The sequence below is a fragment of the Hippichthys cyanospilos genome, chromosome 4 (assembly GCF_059441005.1).
Source record: "Hippichthys cyanospilos isolate Australia breed blue-spotted pipefish chromosome 4, RoL_Hcya_1.0, whole genome shotgun sequence".
NCBI lineage: Eukaryota > Metazoa > Chordata > Actinopteri > Syngnathiformes > Syngnathidae > Hippichthys > Hippichthys cyanospilos.
Window position 1 is genome coordinate 12,333,673 of NC_142372.1, and position 20,033 is coordinate 12,353,705.

The following is a 20,033-nucleotide window of genomic DNA, read 5'->3' on the forward strand; positions in this document are numbered from 1 at the left end:
AATTTTTGTTCACTTTAACGGCACATCTTCAGCTACACAAAGTTATAATTTTCCCACATTTTGGAACATAATAACCCATATGTTCTGAAACTTACAATGCACTTGCACTTCTGTATTTCTATTCTATCCGTATATAGTATTAAAGGGAATGCGTGTACAGGTACGGTTGCATGTGATGGAATACAGTGATGACAATTCAATAGACTGTGCAAGAAGCCTCTAATTATAAACAGGCCTACTTTTCCACTCAAGATGACAAACTGACAAGGAACAACTGTCGACCACCCTCTCTCGGGACATTATACTTTGATAAAGATAGTGCTTTTCCGCCGCACAAGAAGCACAGAACGTGTCATAATATCGCTCTTCAACAGTTGTGGATGTGACAGGACATCTACGAGTGGTTTTAAGAGATGGAGGGCTCTTGTTTTGTTTCTTTACTAATTCATACTTAGCGATACACACTACAGTGGGGGTGCGTATGGAATGGTAAAGCATGGCGGCATTATGTTTTGGACTCACGGCTGCAAATGAGAGGCCGACGGGTGAAGAGACCAAATGACAAGCAGACGGGCAGAGTCTACATCCCTGTTGTGTTCATTTGTTCAAAGTGCAGCTGTCAAAGTTTTGTCTCATTATCCGACCCCCATGGTGAATGCGCTGTTCTGTAAAGGTCATGCGTGTAAAATGACTGCAATTTTTTACATTCATAGTAAGCGGCTAAAAGGGTTGAAATTGTCTGCCTCCTGACCTCCTCCAGTAACCCTTCTCTCTCTCTCACACATACACACTGTAAAAACAAACATATACACACTCACAGATTGTTCAGCACTAAGCATGTTGACATATGCTAACGCAGGCAGAGTGGGGACGCTAACCGCTACTAAACTAACACAGCTTAATGCCTTTCTGTTCTCTCTCGCTTCAGTCAGGAGTCTCCTCCAGCTGGTCGCGTCACCCCCCCAAACTCCCTCACCCCGCCCCTCCTATTCAACTCCCGGCACCTCTTCTTTGCTCTTGAGAGAGAGGTCCTGTCCCGGGCCAGCAGAATTGTGGCCGACCTTTCACCCCTGCTTGCTAATTGCCGCACCATGGCGACGCTTCAAGTGGCTCGGCCTCCTGGGTGCGCAAAAAGTGAGCGCGTGTGCACACAAAGAAATGCACTGACACACAAACATTCCCCTTGAGACGTACATTCCACAATGCCCCAGCACACAAATACTTTAATGTAGCAAAAAAAAAAAACACACACACACATTCAAGAGGATATTATCCTAACAAATTAAGTCTTGAAGAAACACACCCTTCAAAAAGGATGAAGATACACTAACCTTTTTTTTTTGTTTCTTGAGATTCATCTCATTGTTTAGTTGGCCAGTTTATTACAAGTCAAACTCTTAAAGAGGAAATGATCACAACTTTTGAATCTATGACTGCGAGCTAAGCGCTATAACAAACAATTATTCCAAATAAAAATTGATGGAGAGAAGAGAAGTGGCATGTTTTCACTGGCATGGTTAATTATACCAACTCTGCAGCTTGTGATTTACAATTTTTGGTTTATGGTGTGTTTAAGATGCATTATATTGAAGCCTTTTGTATTAAAGAGGACACGCAACCTCCTCTGACCAAAACAAATAGCAGCAGGTCCTGTCATCATGACCAGCAACCTCAGAAGAGCAGAACAAGCTCTGAAATGCTGCAACCTGGAAACAAGCCAGTAGCCGGAGAGCAAGAGCGCGAGAGAGAGAAAGAGGCACACACAAGAGGTGTGTGTCACTGGATAATGTGCAATATTCAAGGACTCTAGGGAAACTAGATCAAGTGTGTATGTAGTGAGCAGCCATGCTATCGGTGTCTAACAGGTGGAAGACTCTGGCTGCTCCTCTCTGGAACGGTTCACGAAACAAATGACATTTTCATTCCAAAAAGTGGGGTGTAGGTGGAGGTAGCGTGGCCTGTTTGAAGAGCTGGAGATGCAATTATACAGATGAAAAGAGGCTGCCAAGGTGTGGGGCTGGGGGAATGGGGTCTTTGAACCTGTAACCCACAAAGGGAAATATTTGCCCATTTTTCTCAAAATTTGACTGTACGCCGCCAAATTTATATATATATATATATATATATATATATATATATATATATATATATATATAGAGAGAGAGAGAGAGAGAGATAGATAGATAGATAGATAGATAGATAGATAGATAGATAGATAGATAGATAGATAGATAGATAGATAGATAGATAGATAGATAGATAGATAGATAGATAGATAGATAGATAGATAGATATAAATCCAATGTTTAAGTTATTGTTTATAGGGCGCTTACTTTTGGCCTTCTGTTTTTGCTTAAAAATGTGCCTTGTATTTGTGGAATTACTTACAGTATTAACAATTAGAAACACAGAAGACCAAGTAACATATTTCCACTTACTTATGAAAGAACAACTTTTATTCATTTTTGATCCTTAACATTTTTTTTTTTTTTTAACTTAAATCCAAACTGCTTAGCAGGACACTACACTACAAGATTTTGGTCAATGAGCTGAAACGGCACATTTGAGTAAGCATGGTTAGTCAAAGTGTGATCAATAAAAATGAAAACTGTGTTAGGCTGTCAACATTAACGTATTCAGAGTCATTTGCGTCCACCATCCAGTACACTAAGGTTTATGTGGAAGTAATCTTTCTTCTTTCAAACATGTTTTCCTGTCATACAGAGCATTAACACCTGTTGCTGAAATTCTCTTGACATATTGTTTTATATTTTATTTAAATATTTTTTGGGCATTTTTTTAAACCAAGTAACTCAAATTACCCAAGGACTCGTTTCAGCCGCCACATAGATGCTATTGGTTAGCTTGTGGAGATGCCCATATTACTTTAGGTGAAAAATTTCTTTTTGAAGATAATATGCTAATTGCTTTTAGATGTGTCAGTGCTGTATATATCGTACTCGCACAAACCTAACGGCCGCTAGAGCACTTGGCCACATACAGATACAATTGTGAATAGGGACAAATGCATGCATGCAAAACATGGCCTGCAGACACCCGAGCCTTTAGTCAAATGCCAAGAAAGCTGCCACGAGGGGCAAAATTCTATCAGTCCGGCACACATGCACATGCAGTGCCTCTCATGCATTGTTTTCTTTAGAAGTGTGCCTGTCGGTGGCAATGAAGACAGACAGGTAGCATAAATGTAAAAAAAAAAAAAAAAAAATCTAATTGAAACACTCAAATAATTAAGGAGGAAGAGGAATCAAAGGAAAAAGTGCAGAGTAAAAAAGGCATAATTGCCCACAGCCTGAGTTCTCCATTATTTTAACTCCACCCAGCCTTCCCTTGCTTCTAATAAGCAGGCAGATATAATGCGTGCAGGCTTTTATCTTTGTTTGAGCAGATATGCCTTCTCCATGCAGGCCTACATCCTGATAGCCATGTATCTCTATTATCTTGGTCACTCCACCGCTGCTCTCGTCCGTGCTCCCCCTCTCTGAATGTCCTCGTTCTCCTTCTCTATTGTGCTGACAGCAGAGCCAGAAGAGGCACGCTGTGTGTGCCGCGTGTTCGCATGCGTAACAGAGCGCTGACCCTTTAATCAGCGTGAGGAGAAACAGAGGAGGACTTGCGCAGACCAGCAAGGTCAGGGGCCGTGTGGAGTCAGCCATTACCCTCTTTTATTCAGACACACAATTGCATGGGTGCACGTACACACGCATTACAGGCCATGGATATGCTAGAGATACAAACGCAAACGTCTACCCTGGTGAGGTAACTAAATACTCGAACAAATGCTTCCAGTAGTCCCAGCTGTCTCCGGCCCTTAACTGAAACCCTAGCCAAGCATCTATGAAGGTGAAAAACACACATACGAGCGCACAGGAGGGATAAACAGGAAAGGCCAAGACCCTCTGTATCTCTGCAATGTTTGACTGCTCCCACCCTCGGTCGTCTTATCAGCTGTCTCTCATCTATCACGGTCTTTCAGACACAACTCTCACTTTACACACACGCGCGCTCGTCTCTGGAGGCCATTTCCGCTGGTGTTGACATGGCTCCAACTTCTCCCTCGGACTGGCTTGGTGGGATATACCTTGTGTAAATAACGTCTAATATAACTCACCCACTTCCAAAGGAATCATATGCGTGCGCTAAATCAAGATCAGTTTGCAGCAGTTCCTTTCAGTCCTTTAATGTGTGACCGCTTGAGTTCTCGCAAACAGCTCGCAGGTCATTGAAAGTGCACATTACGAATGCAAATAGTCCACATGCAGCCGTTGTTAAAACTAAATCTACTGTTAGTGTGCACTTTATTTGCTACATTAAAGGGGTGAAATACTTGTTAGGGCAGGTTTTGTTTCATTTAAAACGATGTCTACTTCAGTGATTCTCCAAGTGTGGTATGCGCCACGAACACATGCTCGGTCTTGTGGCATGTTAATGAATCACTGAATTAAGTGCAAATAACATCAAAACATGAAATTCAATCAAATATACCTTGATACGGGTGTTTTATGTAGCTCTCATAACATCTATTTAAAAAAACAGTATGTTTTCGTGTACAGTTCAGTTTTGTTTTTACTTTTTAAGCACAATACTGTTTATAGTACCATAACTACAGAAGTAGTTTTTAGTTGTATTTGCCAATTTTGCACAAGTGGCAGAATGCTGGGCTCCAACAGTTACTATTACATTTTGAGGTTTATTACTTCAATCAAAATTGATCAAAATTGTAATAATCTAAAATGACTGGGATTTAAGTCATATTTTTTGGCCATCATGCCTGGTTCAAATTTTGAGTAAAATAAAAAAAACATTTAACTTTTATTTTTAAGAACTGTTTTAAAACCGTTTAACAGAATTTTCATTTAATCGAAGTGAATTTTTTTTAGATTTTATTTTATTTGCTACTTTTTAAACTGTGAGTTTTTCTTCTTCAACAAGTAAATGCGTGGTTAACATTCCAACGGTGCATAATGCCACAGTAGTTCACAAGGGTAAGATAGGTATAATTTTTGAGATTAAAACTAGTTTTTAATGAATACTGGCTTATGAGTTTGCTGTATTTCAATGTTGGTCAGCTTTGAGAGCTGAATATTTTTCTGAGGTTGCAATCTACATTATGTCATCATGAGATTTTTTTTTTTTTTTTTTTTTAAATCACACCTGCCATATCGTCGCGAAGTCCACCACTTTTGCAAGCCAACAATTAGGATGACATGGCTAGTTGGGTTTCAGGGTTAACGTTTATGGCCATAAATGATGGCTATTAAGTCTCAAAGGCTTTAAACCAATTAAGCTCAATGCGGCGTCCTGCTCAAATGAGAGCAAACTGCATCTCAAAGTGCGCTGAGCATGCAGGAGGTGGATAGTGTCAGTTATTGTCTTCTTCATCCTACTATATATTGCAGTTCCCATGTTCAAAGTACAGTATATTCTTTTGTACAAGTCTTCTGTAGAGTCATCTCTCCCCTTCCCCCTTCCCAACCGCCCCCTCAACATTCTCCGTCACTCCTTCCATTCCCTCTTCGACGGTCCCATACTGTTCCCTATAGACTCAAAGAAAGGCCAGCTTAACATTGTAGCAGCTTGGCAACCGAGCACTAAGGAGGGGGGGTGTAAAAATAAAAAAAGGCACGGTGTTTTCCCTCGAGCCACTTCTTCCCTCCATCGCTGACCCCCGTCTCGCTGCCCTCTCTCGTCTCTGATTCTCTCCTCTAAGCTGGCTGATGGCGATGGGGTCGGGGACCCTGGCTGAGTGGAACTCATTACAGACTCCCTTCATTTCCATTCTGAGTAGGGCCCGTAGAGCGAACGCGCATCGGGGCATTGAGGTGCGCTCGCACCGGGAACGAGGCGAACACATTGAGCAAGACACCACTTATGAAGAGTGACGGCTAGCAAAAGGAGTCTTTAATGCCCCCACCGTAAGGGGGGAGAAAGGGAGGCCAGAGGGAGGATGGCAAACAGCAATGCCAGGCGATAGCAGGACAAGGCAGAGAGCTGTGGGGCTGACACAACAAGAAGCCGTATTTAATAAACATGAGCCAGAGCCCAGTGCAATCGAGCTGCACAACAGCAAGCTTATGCAGATGAGAGGCGACCTAATGACTAAATGGAGTGGATCGAGAAAAGAAAAGAAAGAGGAGGGAGAGATTAAAGCTAGGATGGAAGGCAGTGGTGTTTAAGTGGCTGTGATGGAGTGTAAACAGAGGAGTTTCTCCGCCGCCGTACAGAAAGGCTTTGTCAAACAACAACAAGGGAGGAGGAGAGAGCACAGCTTTGCACATCATGCAGCTGTGCTAAATGACACAAAAGATGTAAGGCCGTCGTAGACAGGGTCCCATGTTGAACAAGTAAGATGTGGCATGTGTCCAATGGCACATGATTGCACACAATGGTGCCCTGCCACAACTATTGTACCGCGGCACAATATGTGGCATTACGTGAAGCGAAAATATGAAATAAAATGTCGATGAAATATGACACACCACAGAGAAGCGTGTTGTAAAAAAAACAAGTTGAATTTAACAAAGGTATAGAAGATGAAGATTCAAAATCATGAACAATCATGCCTTGCTCTCTGTTCTCATAGCTCAGAGCTTTTTCGGGTTACTGTGTCTATTTATGGCATTTAAAAACCTGAATATTGCCAATATTTGGGTTTTAAAAGGGTTACTGACTGTAGGTAAAAAAAAAAAAAAGCCAAAGTTCTCAGACTTTGTACATTTTCAGTAATTATATTCAAACGTGCAATGCATTCAGAAACAAATGTCTGAATTCACTTATGAAGGTCTGCACATGTATGTCATAGTTTTAGCAATAATTTAAAATAGGTTAGAATTGGATTGAGGAAAGGTTACATTAATCTCATCTCATTTCAATAATGAACTACAAATACATTTTACTGCTTACAATTCCCTATCAATGCGGAACATTAATTTGAGGGGAAAAAGGTCATGGCTTTTCAACTGAAGTGATACCATATTTGGCAGTTTGATTTTATTAACTTTGTTTAATAATTCTATTTTTTTTAATGATGTAACCATTGATTTTTTCATTATTGAGTAGCACAAATTGTGAAAACAAGTGTCTGATGTGCCTTTAAAACTTCCCAGGACTATTGTTTAACTGTTAGACTTGTTCAATCAAGCTAATTTACTTTATTAAATGATGCTTTGGGCCTGGTTATAGCCCAATGTGTATAATCTATCCAACTGTATACATTATCATACATTTTATTGCCCAGTGCTTGCAATGGAGCATGAAGTTTATTGGCAATGTAGGCAATTAGACAAACACAATCACTCAAATGTTTGTGGAAGCAGCTCATCAGCCGCAATTTAGCAGACATCTGGCTGATTCTCAACAATTACAGAGCAGCATTTGTGCATCGGTGAGCTGCATTAGCCACGAGGGGCTGTGAGCTTCAAGCAAGGAGGAGGTTTTGAAGTCATATGCAAAGGAGAGCTTTTGATGGTGTGTGTATGCGCATGTGGAGTGGGCCCAGGCTTTTGGAGGAAAAAAAATCTGTTTACCTGGAACAAGGGATTATGGGACAAGTCCCTGTGGCATTTTGGAAACTGTGGGGGTTTGGAAGGGCCGCCCCTTAAATCTGTTTAGGGAACAGTCACACCTCTAGAAGTTCCATGCTGCCAATGTCTCCTACTTTTCCTCTTCCTATGTCTCTCTTCTTCATGCACCGACATACCCAATAGAACCCCTAAATGTTCACCCTCCTTCTTGATAAATGTTTAAGTCACAGTTAACTTCCTCAATTCACGCAACCCGCAATTTTTCATATCCTCCTCATAAACAGTTTTGACTGATGACATTTCAAATAGTAACTTGAAATTTTCAGGGAATTTATAAAGGGATACCTGGAGATACCAGTTCAACCGTTCAATGCTTGAAACTCAAAATCATTGAAATGAATACAAATGGAAATTATACTGTTCCAAAAAATCCACAAAAAAAAAACATCTCTACTTTTTTTTTGGAACTGAGGAAAAAACAAGCAGAAGTAATAAGCAAGTAAATAAGGTAAAAATAATTAAACATTATTTGAACTCATGTTGGAGCATGGTTTAATTCATTGTAATTAATTCGCCTGCTCCTGGTGGGCCCACTGTGGACACTAAGGGTAAGTATGATAATAGTAAAACTCCTCTACAATGAAGCAAAAAAAATACCCCAGTGTGAAAAAAAATCCATACATTGAAGCCTTTGCCGCTTTCTTACTTCCTCAGACAACAACAAAATCCCCCTGTTACATGAAACAAAATGTTTTTCTCTGCATTTGCCTTCTGAAATTCATTACAGCAAAAACAAGCCTGCAGCAAAAGTCTAGCTTTTGAAAAAAAACTAACACAGGTCCACAGCCGGTGTATAGACAGATGAGTCCATATCTTGACATTTACCACTGCTATTTAAATATAAATTGTTGGAGAATGTAATAAAAGAAGAGTTGACTTGATGCTTTTGATGGGATGGAGCAGGACAGCACTCACGTCCTCCCTAGTCCATCGGGGACCACTAAAAAGGATGCATTGGGATGAAAGAGAGGAGCAGCGCGCCGCGCCAAATAGATCCCTCCTACTGTAAAAGGGGACATTCTGTTGGCAGCAGGAAGCCTGAGTGTGCATGTTTTTGTGTTTGCGAGACACACAATTGTTTTCACATTACAAAAATGTTTGCGTTCCGCACTTTGTCTTCTCGCCGTACAGAGCGAGTGGGCGGATTACATTCTTTGTGTCTATTTGTGTTATTAATTTAAATACAAATTCACACGTTTGATGCGAGCCGGCGTGCCAGTCTTTCTCTGCAAGTGGGAGGAAGAGGCGACGAGCCGTGCACGCTGCGTTTAATTAGGCAGCTTGCTGCTGTTGGCACTGTGGTCACACAGGGCTCGGGAGGGGTGACTGGGAGCAGGTGGCCTTTGCTACCTGGGGGAGAAGGAATTACACACTATCGCACCCTCTTCTCACACACATAACCTTGAACGGGACTGATGGGACAGAGGACTAAGCCCGCATGTATTTCCATGCTTGAGTAAGATGACTGCAATCAGTTCCGACATGTTCATTGTACCGCACGCTCATGTGTACTGTATTCCAAAAACAATGACTGTATTGTATTATATCAGTTATGATCTAAAGCCAATTTAGACCAAGCATGGTCTAAATTAGTTCAGTCCAAAATAACTTTTTTCTTTGGTTCCAACCTTATCTATGCATCTATGCATTTCTATACATTTTGGCAACAAGAGGTAAAGTACATTAACCCTGAACTGGATCTATACAAATTGAGAAACTGGCACATTTTGGCTATAATCACCACCAACAAGGAACTTGAATAAACACAAACAAATGTGCTTTAAAATACTGCAGTTTCAGCTACAATTTGAGGGTACCCTATTCCTACGAATACAAGTCGACCTCCCTTAAAAGTGGAGCCCACCTTTTTTTTATTTTATTGTTTTTTTACTCTAATTGGGAGTATAAGCCTACCCCTGACTTTAGTGGCTACATAGATCATGGCTTTCCAATAAATTAACATTTTTCCTTTTCATAATGTGTCAAAGTCCGCCGAGAAAAACATTCAAACAGCCTCGTTGTTGACAACAAAGAGGCGATTTGGCGGCGCTTGATGAAAGTGCGTTTTTCTGATGTTCTGTGCAAACACTCTAAAACCGATGCACACTATCGAAATTAGAGGTCAAATAAATCATTTTAAGCCATGTAAATGACATTTATTTCACATTCAAATTTATGATATTCAAACACACATATGTGGAACAACTTGGTCTGTTTTGAGTCATACAGTTAAGTCGACCCCCCTAATATGGGGGTTGAAAATGTTGTGGTTGAGGAGTTTCATTTGGACAAATGTTATCTTTTGGTACAAACTTGTCACATCGATATACAATTATTGTGCAGCACAAACCTTTACACACAAATTTTCTCTTTTCAGTCCCTATCCCATCAAGAGTGATGTTTAACTGTACCTTCACCAATTGAGTGGAACATCATTGCCAGGCAGGTCATAACGACGCAGTCAAATGTGTATGACATATTTTGCCTTGGTGGTGTTACTGTGATTCTGTTTTGTCGCATTGGTCTTTGTAAAGTTAGTTGGTGTGCTCCACTGACTGTGAGCAAGGTTTCATGTAGTATAATCACATAACTGACAAGAAACGCAAACTGGATCCGCATTTCCCATTCAAAATGTATCACTGGACTGTACCAGTAGCAGGAAATGTGATTTAATATGCTTCTTTCCGGCGGAGCGCAGTGGAGACTTTACAAGAGAGGATAGTGACAGTCTATCCCAGTCACTGCTGTAGCGTCCCAGCAGGGGCTTGTGGTTGAGGATGAGGTCAAGAGCCCATAGCGATATCATGGCCCAAATGAAGAGGAAGGCGACGCGAGGGGGGAACACAAGGGCAGGTGCCGAGTGCCAGGTGGCAGCAGTGGCATATCCCGCCACCTGTCCCGGGGAATATGAACCCTGCTCGCTCCGCCTGTTCGCTCACTATGGGATGACACGGGCTCCCCGTCTGCCTGGTTGGAGCGCTGGCTGTTAGCCTGTCCGTCCGTCCGGCCGTCTGCCCGTCTGTTGGCCCAAAGCGGCGGTTTGTCAATCGGCCTCCCTGCCTCTCTGCCAGTCCCGTTCATCTCGCCTCGGCCGCCTGCTAAAACGGCTTGCTAGCGCCACCTGTGTTCACCACACGCTCGCCATGCTAAGGTCTGCCGCTTATCATCCACTGCGAGACTTTTTTTTCCGTCGTGGCCCCACCCTGTCTATTTCCTTCTTTGCCTGTCTTCATCCTCAGGCTCATCCTCAGCCAAGCTAAGCACACTAACAAGATTTAGATTTGTAAAAGCTATCATTGCAACCAGCCATTTCAAATACGGCAGCAGTATGCACACAAACAAACTCTATAAAAACAATACTTCTAGGAAGGATACAAGACTGTGTTTCATTCACTGCCAGCCATTCATCTTCAAACAAGTGTTCCGTTTAAAATGCGCAGCCGCTACTCAGCGGCCTCTTAGAAGGGAAGCGATTTACAAAACCCAGCGCGACTGGCTTGAAAACCATCTTTGAAGACGCACGGGTCGCTGCGGGGGTAACATTTCCCCGACACCTCACTTGGCGGCAAGAATGGGCCGGGAAGTGACGTGGCCACAGACCGCTCCGTCGGTGTGCAGAAACGATGTTTGAAAAAATGTGTGCATGGCAGAGAATCCTCACCAGCGCGTCGGCAATCACAGGCACACGAGGACAGCAAAACCTCCTCATGCCAGGCCTGCACCATCTGTCTCCGTGTCTGTGCCTCACAGCCGGGCCCAAAGCGGGCCCCAGCAGAGCCGGCGTGAAATTAGCTGCCTTTGTGGGGCTTTGTCTGCTTGTGTGCATGTGTGTTTGGGTGCACCGGCGCGCTCGGCTTTGACGCATATTTTGTACCATATTTGTCACCAGGCTGCCAAGAGGTAACCCGAGTTGTCGGCGTACGAAATAAAATGCGCGGGTGAATCCGTAGTCTGATCTGACGGCGCCGTCCCCCGACCTCTGATCTCGGAACAGACGCAGTGACCTTAGCCTCTCTGCCCTCCACCTCCGCTAGCAAGCAAGTGACGTATGCCACAGTGAGCGTGTTTATGTGCTTTTGTCTGGTCGGATGACCCCCGGTAGCCTATCTGCCCCTGGTCGGGCATTTTTAGGTCCCAGGATGCTCTTTGATATCTACTCAGCACGTTGACCCTCCAAGACCTTTGACCCGGCCTTTTGACTTCTGGCGTTGGCGAGACCCGTCCTCCTCCTCCACACCGACAAACGTGTGATAAATCAAGTTTGCCTTGACACACGTACACACGCACACACACCCACATACCAATTATCCCAGCGCCACATCATCACCCCACACCCTTCGCATTAATGAGCCCAGAGGTTAAAGGTTGTTAACATTCCTCGCACACTGCTGAACGCTAAGACTCGGCCCACACAAGCACACATGCACACACAGCAAAAAAATAAAACAGAAAGTGAGGCGAACGCTCATCCCAAGTTGTTCAAAGTCAAAAGGAGACAAGCCCCGTGTAAATTTTTGTATGAACAAAAAAGATAACGTCGCGTGAGGAGCAGAATTTGGATCTAAAAGCAGGTTTTGTAAACAACTCTAGGCTGTTGTCTGTCCATATTTAAGTGTTTGTGTATATACATGTGTGGTCCCTGAAGTGTGCGCTAGATCCTTCTCTTCCCATTTGTCTGGTCATCCAGAGCATGGATTTTGACACTTGAGCATGAAGCTGCAGAGCAGAAGCAGAGTCCAGGAATGGACTGCTTGTATATGACTGCGTATAGCCAAGATTTTGGATGAATTGATATAACCCGATACTGCTTTTCTTTAACATCCAATATTGGGTTGGGACACCCTTAACGCGAAGGGTTACATCAAGGAAAAAAAAAAAAAAAATCAGTCACCCCCAGTCAGTCACTAAAATAAATATATGACCCTGCATGACAAATCATAAAACATAACAATAAAAATGGCAAAGATGACAAATACATACATGACTGGAGCAACTCCATAGCAAATGATATCAAAGTAAACAAATAATTCAGTGTGTATTTAGTGCAAAAAGTGTGCGGTCCAAGGTGCAGAACAAGGCAATCTTGGCTGACCAGATGAAGAATGCTCCCGCCATGTGACAGATAATCATTGTATTCTTCCCGGCTGCAGAGTCTTGGCTCTGAGACAAACCGACTGGCAAACAGACAGCTTTGCAACGAAGACCTCAATCAAAGTGTCTCTACCCAACGGTAAACACACACACGCACACATGAACAGGATTACATGCACATATGCATGCATATACCGAGGAAGTGCTCCTTGAGCCTGCAGAGCCTAACTCAGACTGATAACACCAAACAAATCACCCCCCCCCCCCCCCCCCCAACGCACACACACAACTTGTGTAGGTTTATCAGCATTGAAATTTTATTGGTGAATAACTTTCGCATCAAAATTAATTTCTAGAAGTGTCTATAAGCATCGTACTATGGTTGATTTCAACTATTCTTATAGAGATGAGCAGAGGGGAAATGGATACTGAGGGCATGCCTTTGCTGCGCCCTCTGCTGGCTCAAGAAAGTACAACACACTGCTCCAGCGCTCTCCCCTGCCGACAGACGAAGTTGGCAATACGTTCAAAGCAGATGAGCTTTGCTGCACTCCTAAAACAAGCCATCCAATTCCCCAGGAGAGAGGGGCTTCTCACTAAGAACAAAAGAATAATGGCTGGAAAAGATCTCAGACAGTCTGTAGTTTACCGTCTAGTAAATACTGTGTGTAAGCCACGTGTGTGATGTGAGGACAGAAAAGTGACAAATGGGATAAACATATGAAATACACACGAGTGACTGTGAGTGCTTTTATGTGTTTGCACATGTGCGTTCCCAGGCTTGTGTGTCCTATCTCATCTTCGCTGATGCTTGACCTCACAATCACCTCAGGAGCCTGCAACAATTGTCCCTTTGAGGCCTTGTGTCCTACTAGCCCTTGACAGGAGGGGAGGGTGTGATTAGGTGGGGGGGATATGTTCAGTCACATCAGTCTAATTCTGTGATGAACTAAAAAAGATTTAAGGACACTGGTGTAAGGGGAGGTTTACACAGGATCGTTTCAAGAAAAAATATGATTGTACTGAATGTTTGTTGTACTCAGGGTGGTATAAATTCCAATGGCATATACTGTATGGTTAATAGTTGTGTTGGAAAAAAGAAAAACAATAACCTGTCAAACTCAAAGAAGCATGAATCTGCGTTTAACAAGCTAAAACCAAATCAAACCACTTCGGATCAGTTTACATGCTGCTCTAATGACGGCTGGCAAAATCACATTGTGTTAATGAATTTAGGAGCTCTCTAATCAAATCTGTGCAATCTGGCAGCAAGACTGATGTTTATGTGTGTGCCTCCGTTTGTGTGATCATAGATGTGACTTTATAATGACAGCAAGTGCAAATAGATCATAGGGGAGTCAGAAAACAGGCTCTGGAAACAAAGGCTATTGTAGTTCACGAAAATTGACAACATTGATAATTGTCGTTTACTTTATTTCACAATACTTAGCGAGCTTTATCTTTATCTTGCTCTTGTCAAATACATCATATATTAAAAACTAAAAGAAATACAAAGATTAACAATTCTGCCTGACCAGTTGAAGTACATTTTTGACTTATGAAGCTGTCAATGGCAGTGAATAAATTCCAGTAAAAAAATATCCTTGACTTCTATAGCCAACATTGGCAGTGAATGACTTAATAAAATCTAAACTGAAACTAGGATTTTTCCAAATACATATAAAAAACTATAACATTAAACCAATTAAAATCAAATTAAAACAAATCTAAATAAACTAAAAACTAAACATATTGAATAATCCAAAACATAAATCTGCAGAAAAACTGAGGCAATGAGTGTGTCAGAGTTTTACTAAATAACAGTAAAGTAAGCAATTATACAGTAAGCCCGACAAAGTATAAAAAAAACAATTGCGGTACTCTAAAACATTAAAAGGAGGAGCAGAAGTCACCCAGAAGCAGACATAGCACAGAAGTGGAGAAGTGAATAGAACTAGATAAATAAAACCATTTCTGGAAAAATAGATGTTGAAGGAAAAAGGACAACAGCTTAAGTGCTTGAGTTTGCAATATCGTGCCTCAAACTGACCTGTAAATAGACTCAGAAACTAGACATGGAAAGAAGAAATGACTCGGAACGAAACTTAAGAGCTTGATGTTGTGACACCTCACTGAGAAGCTAGAGCTTCAATAATGTTTGCTATCGGAATTACATGACATGATAAATCAACTAAAGGATCACTGTAACTGATATTTCAAGAAACAGACCAGTCACAAAAGTAAACACGTGGCCCTGTATGACAAAGCTTGTGATTATTATTGGAATTATGAACTCATTAAAAATGTGATTGAAGATACTTTTCTTCAGCATACTATAAAGAAAGAACTGATGCTTGTATGCATGCGATCATCAGTCAGCCCGAAATGGGACATTATTGACCCCGTTTAGTTCTTTGTAACACATTCTCATATTTTGTGCATTCTAGCTGCCTCATCCATGATGTATTTAAACATGAGAGAGCGATGCACAAGGGGATCAGCCGCGGCACACACAAAGCAGTCAAGTACGCTCGTAATGTCGTGCACACCCACGAGGAGCCACAAAACACACCCCATTCCCTTGCTCTGATTAATAAAGGTCAATTAGCAATTATAATTTCCATATTTAATCAGTCCCCTGTGGCGTCGCTCCGCGGCCTGTGCTTTGACAACCAACTCTCTCCTCTCCCACTTTAGCTCCATGTCACGCTCCTGCGCTCTTCCCATCTCTTATGTCATTAGCATCCGAGCATCACTCGCTTCTCCTCCAGCCCCTCCCTTATTACCGTGTCATCTGCGCAAGCTCTCTCATTCCTCGCCGTTCTCTCTCTACCCCCTCCCTCTCCCGTGGATGCCTCCCCTCATTAATCTCCTCGCTTTTCCTCACTGTTTTCTTCCACGGGCCTTCAAACCTCTCGCTAATTGCAATTAATCACAGAGGGAAACAGATGCAGGGAACAAAAGGCAACCTGGGGAGGGGAGCATGCATGTGCAGAGTTGTGCTTGTGTGTGTGTGTCCACATGTTTACAACAGTGTGAGGGTTTGATTAAGTTGTCACTCAGGGTTTCACAAAAAAGAAAATAAGAGTTGTGATTGTGTTTGTGTGTGTTTTGTGAGCTTGATGCTGTCACAACTCCCTGTAGTTGTACCTACGTAACCCCACTAAGCGTTGCTAACAATGAGAGCTCATAAAACAGATGAAAGGTCCCGGCTAAATGATCCAGAGCACATGGCGCAAGTGCAAATACGTAGTGCATACACTCATTCCAGCTAAATGGAGCTAAGTGGTATTACTTGTTTCTGCATGTTTAGATCATTACATCAATTCAATCCATGTCACTTTGCCTGCATAGCTCTACTCACGCTTGACATTCTGAGCAATAAAGGATGTTTATTCTTTACAATCATCGTTCCGTGTACGACTGGTCAGTGAACAGTTTATGAAAAAGCCAATTTAATCATGCTAATGTAGGTATTTAAATATGAGCTCATTTAGCTTGCGTGTTGGATTACATGTTTTATAAGATAACATTTTAATTGTGCTAACATAGGTCTTTAAATATAAGGTATGTTAGTTTGCATGTTGTATTACATTTTTTATATGATAGAACATACAGTAAGTCCATCCATCCATTTACTGCAGCCACTTATCCTCACAAGGGTCGCTGGTGCCTATCCCAGCTGACTTGAGGCAGTAGGCGGGGGACACCCTCAACTGGTTGTCAGCCAATTGCAGGGCACAGACAGACAAACAACCACTCACACGCCCAATTACACCTAAGGACAAATTAGTACGTCCGATAAACCTGCCACGCATGTTTATGGAGGATGAAAGAAAGCCGGAGTGCCCGGAGAGAACCCATGCGGGCTCGGGAGAACATGCGTACTCCACACAGGAAGGCCGAAGCCAGGTGGATTTGAACGCGAGTCCCTTTAATTGTGAGGGGGAGGCGCTATTCACTGCACCACCGAGCCGCCCTTTTGAACCCAATTGATATTGTAAACATTTATTACAATACATTAAGCAGCTTTTTACCTTTTAGACTCTTGTTCTGGCCTAATGAATGCAGTAACATATTAACTCATTTCTGTTTTTTGGACAAGTGTGCCTGTTGTGAAGCTGTTGTATTGTTTTCACACAAGACACTTATTATTTACTGGCTAATTTGCTTCATAGTTGACTGGGCTTTATATATATATATATATATATATATATATATATATACATATATATATATATATATATATCCCTTAATTTGTATGCGTTCTTCCTCCAGCTGCATACGTGTGTCATAACCTCAAGGCCTCTTTGCCTTGAGAGGTCACAAAACACTAGAGGACACACACGATGTTAGCGGAGAGTGCTGACACGCACACAATAAACATTGAGGCGTGTGCGTACTGGCCACTATTCATCCATCACAGCTATCTGCATTACTTATCAGGCACAAGCAGGAAGAAACTAAATGAAAAGGAACTAGCAGACAAATATAATGCCAGAGGCACAGAAACTCATCCGAACCAGACGTATGGATTGAAAACAGCATCAAAATAGGCAGCACAAGGTGTTGGTTGAGTGTCTGACACGAAAGGTTCCAGCTCGGCGGCAGGTAATTCACTTCATTGCATTTCCTCACATCACTCTGAGAGGATCATTCTAAGTATTTTGAGCCCCTCGTCCCCCCACAGGAGTACATGTAGGGCATCAGAGGAACAATAATGAAATCAAGCTGATCTGATATGTTCTAGAGGATTAACACAATACGGTGACCCCGATACGACCTCCGGCATCAGATGGATAAAGAGGGAGGAGCCTTTGGGAGTGTAGCACCTCATGAATTGCTAAGAAGACACGAAGCAGGTGTTGTCTTCCCGCTCTTGGCAGTGAGGGTGAGTACGCGTGCTCTTTTTTTTTTTTTTTAACTCTCCAAAAACGTCTCCAAGGGATTTGAACAGGAAATTAAAGGTTTCTTTCAAAATAAAAATTCTTACGTGACAATGACAATGATTAACTATTGCCTGGACCTTTGTGACACAGCAACTTCACTTGCCTAAACGAGCAAACATATGGAGCTGTTTTGCTTTTCGAGCAAAAGTGGAGCATTAACAAAAGCCTGGGGGAGGCTGTGTTAGTTTGCGATTCTTTTGCGTTCTTTACCTGCCGATCCAGCTATTCGAGAAACGACAGAGCCTACCTCTGCGCCACACAAACAGCAACACCCTCCCCTGACAATTCCTCCCCAGCAGGGAGCTCATCCTTTATTCATTTTTTATATATTACCTCCTTCGAGCAGGCTGCTTGGCACGCGGCAATCGCAGCACTTAACCCATTATGCTAGGTAACGCTCCCCAGAACAGTCACTCCCTCCCCGGGATAAATTATTAACTTCCTTCACATCCCACTATTTATCACCGGGCCCCATCGTGCGGAACCACTGCTTATATCCATGGCAACAAGGGCCAATTTGTGCTGCCGCCGGATGCTGCCGATGATGGGGCGGGGAGGAGATGAAGGAGGAAAAAATACCTGCTTTTGGCAAGGGTGCCATTGTTTGCATTTCGCCGGCTTTAAGCATCTTTACGTCCTCCTGTAATCCTCATTCAGGGCACCCGGACAGCCCTTGGGTCGAGAGATGGCAGCGGTGGGGTTAATTGGATCAGAGCTTTTCTTTTGTCTCCATGGAGATGAATCATACAGTCGGGGTGACAGTCGGAGCCTTAGCGCTAGGCTGTAACCTAATCACAATCCTGAACCCCGGTGAGAGTGGCGGCATAACTCAATAATACTCACATGAACCTGCCATGACCCGCATCTCTACTAGCGCACACGCGCGCGCACACACACACACACACACACACACGCACACAGGGTGATGAGCCTGGCCGATTAAACACACAGGGTTACATCCCATGATGCCTCGCGCATATGTGCATGAGCTTGAGAGGAGAAGACCCTCACAGGTGTCCTAATTCATGAGCGCTTGCAGCTCATGAATAATTAAACACCAAAATGCAAATGCTCTTCTTTGATCATTTACATTCATGTCTAACAGCATTAATTAATCAAACAAACCTTTTCTTTATCCCCAGGAATAGAAGATGGGAAAAAAAAACAGGCAGGCGGCGGGAGGAGCGTGCAAACAAGAAGCAGACGAATATGCAAAACAGACAATTCACACAGCAAACAAGTTGACTAATCACAGCACTTAAGACTCATGTGAGGAGACAATAATTTGTGATGCATGGTTGTGTGACTCAACTTTGACAAGTGAAGGTGACTTCTTCAAGTGAGATTAGTCTCACCACCTCCAAGTAGTGACACGCAGTAAGCTAATGCATTCAATCCAAGCATGGGGTCTACTTTTATTCTTTTTTTAATTGTAGAGCAAAAAAAAACATTCCAACTGATATAATTTGTGTTCCTTTTAAAACTGGGTGATTTTGAGATGTTAAATTATGTCACACTGGTGATCTGTTGGAAAGTAGCTGCATTTATGATGGACTTTTTTGGTTTTGAGTAATTTATTTTGTATTTAAATGTTTTAAAATGTCATTTACTTTGAAAAATTTGAGGAATTCTGTTGACAATTGTACTTAACTTTTTATATAAGTTTCTAGATAGCAATAGTATAAACACTGGCAAATGTTCCTTAACTGCTTTTGTTACTGATACAAAGGTCGCTTCAACTTTCAAATAAAAATAAGATATAAGCGTGTTTGCCGCAGCAAACTCAATTCACCTAACAATTTAGCAAAACAAGTCTTCATACACTTTAACATACAGTATATTGATAACTACACCTACTTCTAGTTTGATGCTAACACAAAATTCAAAACCCCATAGTTGACCTAACAAATAACATTAATACTCAAGGTATGATAACTGAACAGATGCACACCAACATCATCAGCTCTTAGGAACATATATATATATATATATATATATATATATATATATATATATATATATATATATATATATATATATATATATATATATGAATGGAAAAATTCTAACACTTGGCACCACCCACTGATACATAGGGAGAAAACATAACAATTGCAGGCATATATTCTTTATCCTCTGCAAAAAAGGATGACTACTTCTTCATATGTGTCTGTATGAATTATGCTGGCCCAGTGGTCACTGGTCAGGTCAGACTGAACAAAAGAAGCACAATGTGGGGTTTAATTAATGCCATGTCTTGTCATTACTATGGGGGAAATTATTTGGGGTCCCAGTGTTATGAGTAAAAAGCCAGGCCGTGTAACTAATTAAACTTATTAAATAGAGAACACAAAGTGCAGCACTGCTCATAGTGTGAAGTCTCTGTGTGCAA

The 20,033-nt window shown here is 42.1% G+C and overlaps 1 protein-coding gene and 1 long non-coding RNA gene across 2 annotated transcripts in view; one reads left to right on the top strand and one right to left on the bottom strand.

Annotated features, from left to right (window-relative positions):
- gse1b (Gse1 coiled-coil protein b) overlaps nt 1–20,033 on the bottom strand; it is a 162,456-nt gene that overhangs the window by 85,641 nt on the left and 56,782 nt on the right. The window lies entirely within an intron of this gene.
- Nucleotides 17,512–19,409, top strand: LOC148424638 (uncharacterized). Its single transcript, XR_015865291.1, has 2 exons — nt 17,512–17,583; nt 18,784–19,409. It is a non-coding gene; the product is annotated as an uncharacterized LOC148424638 (long non-coding RNA).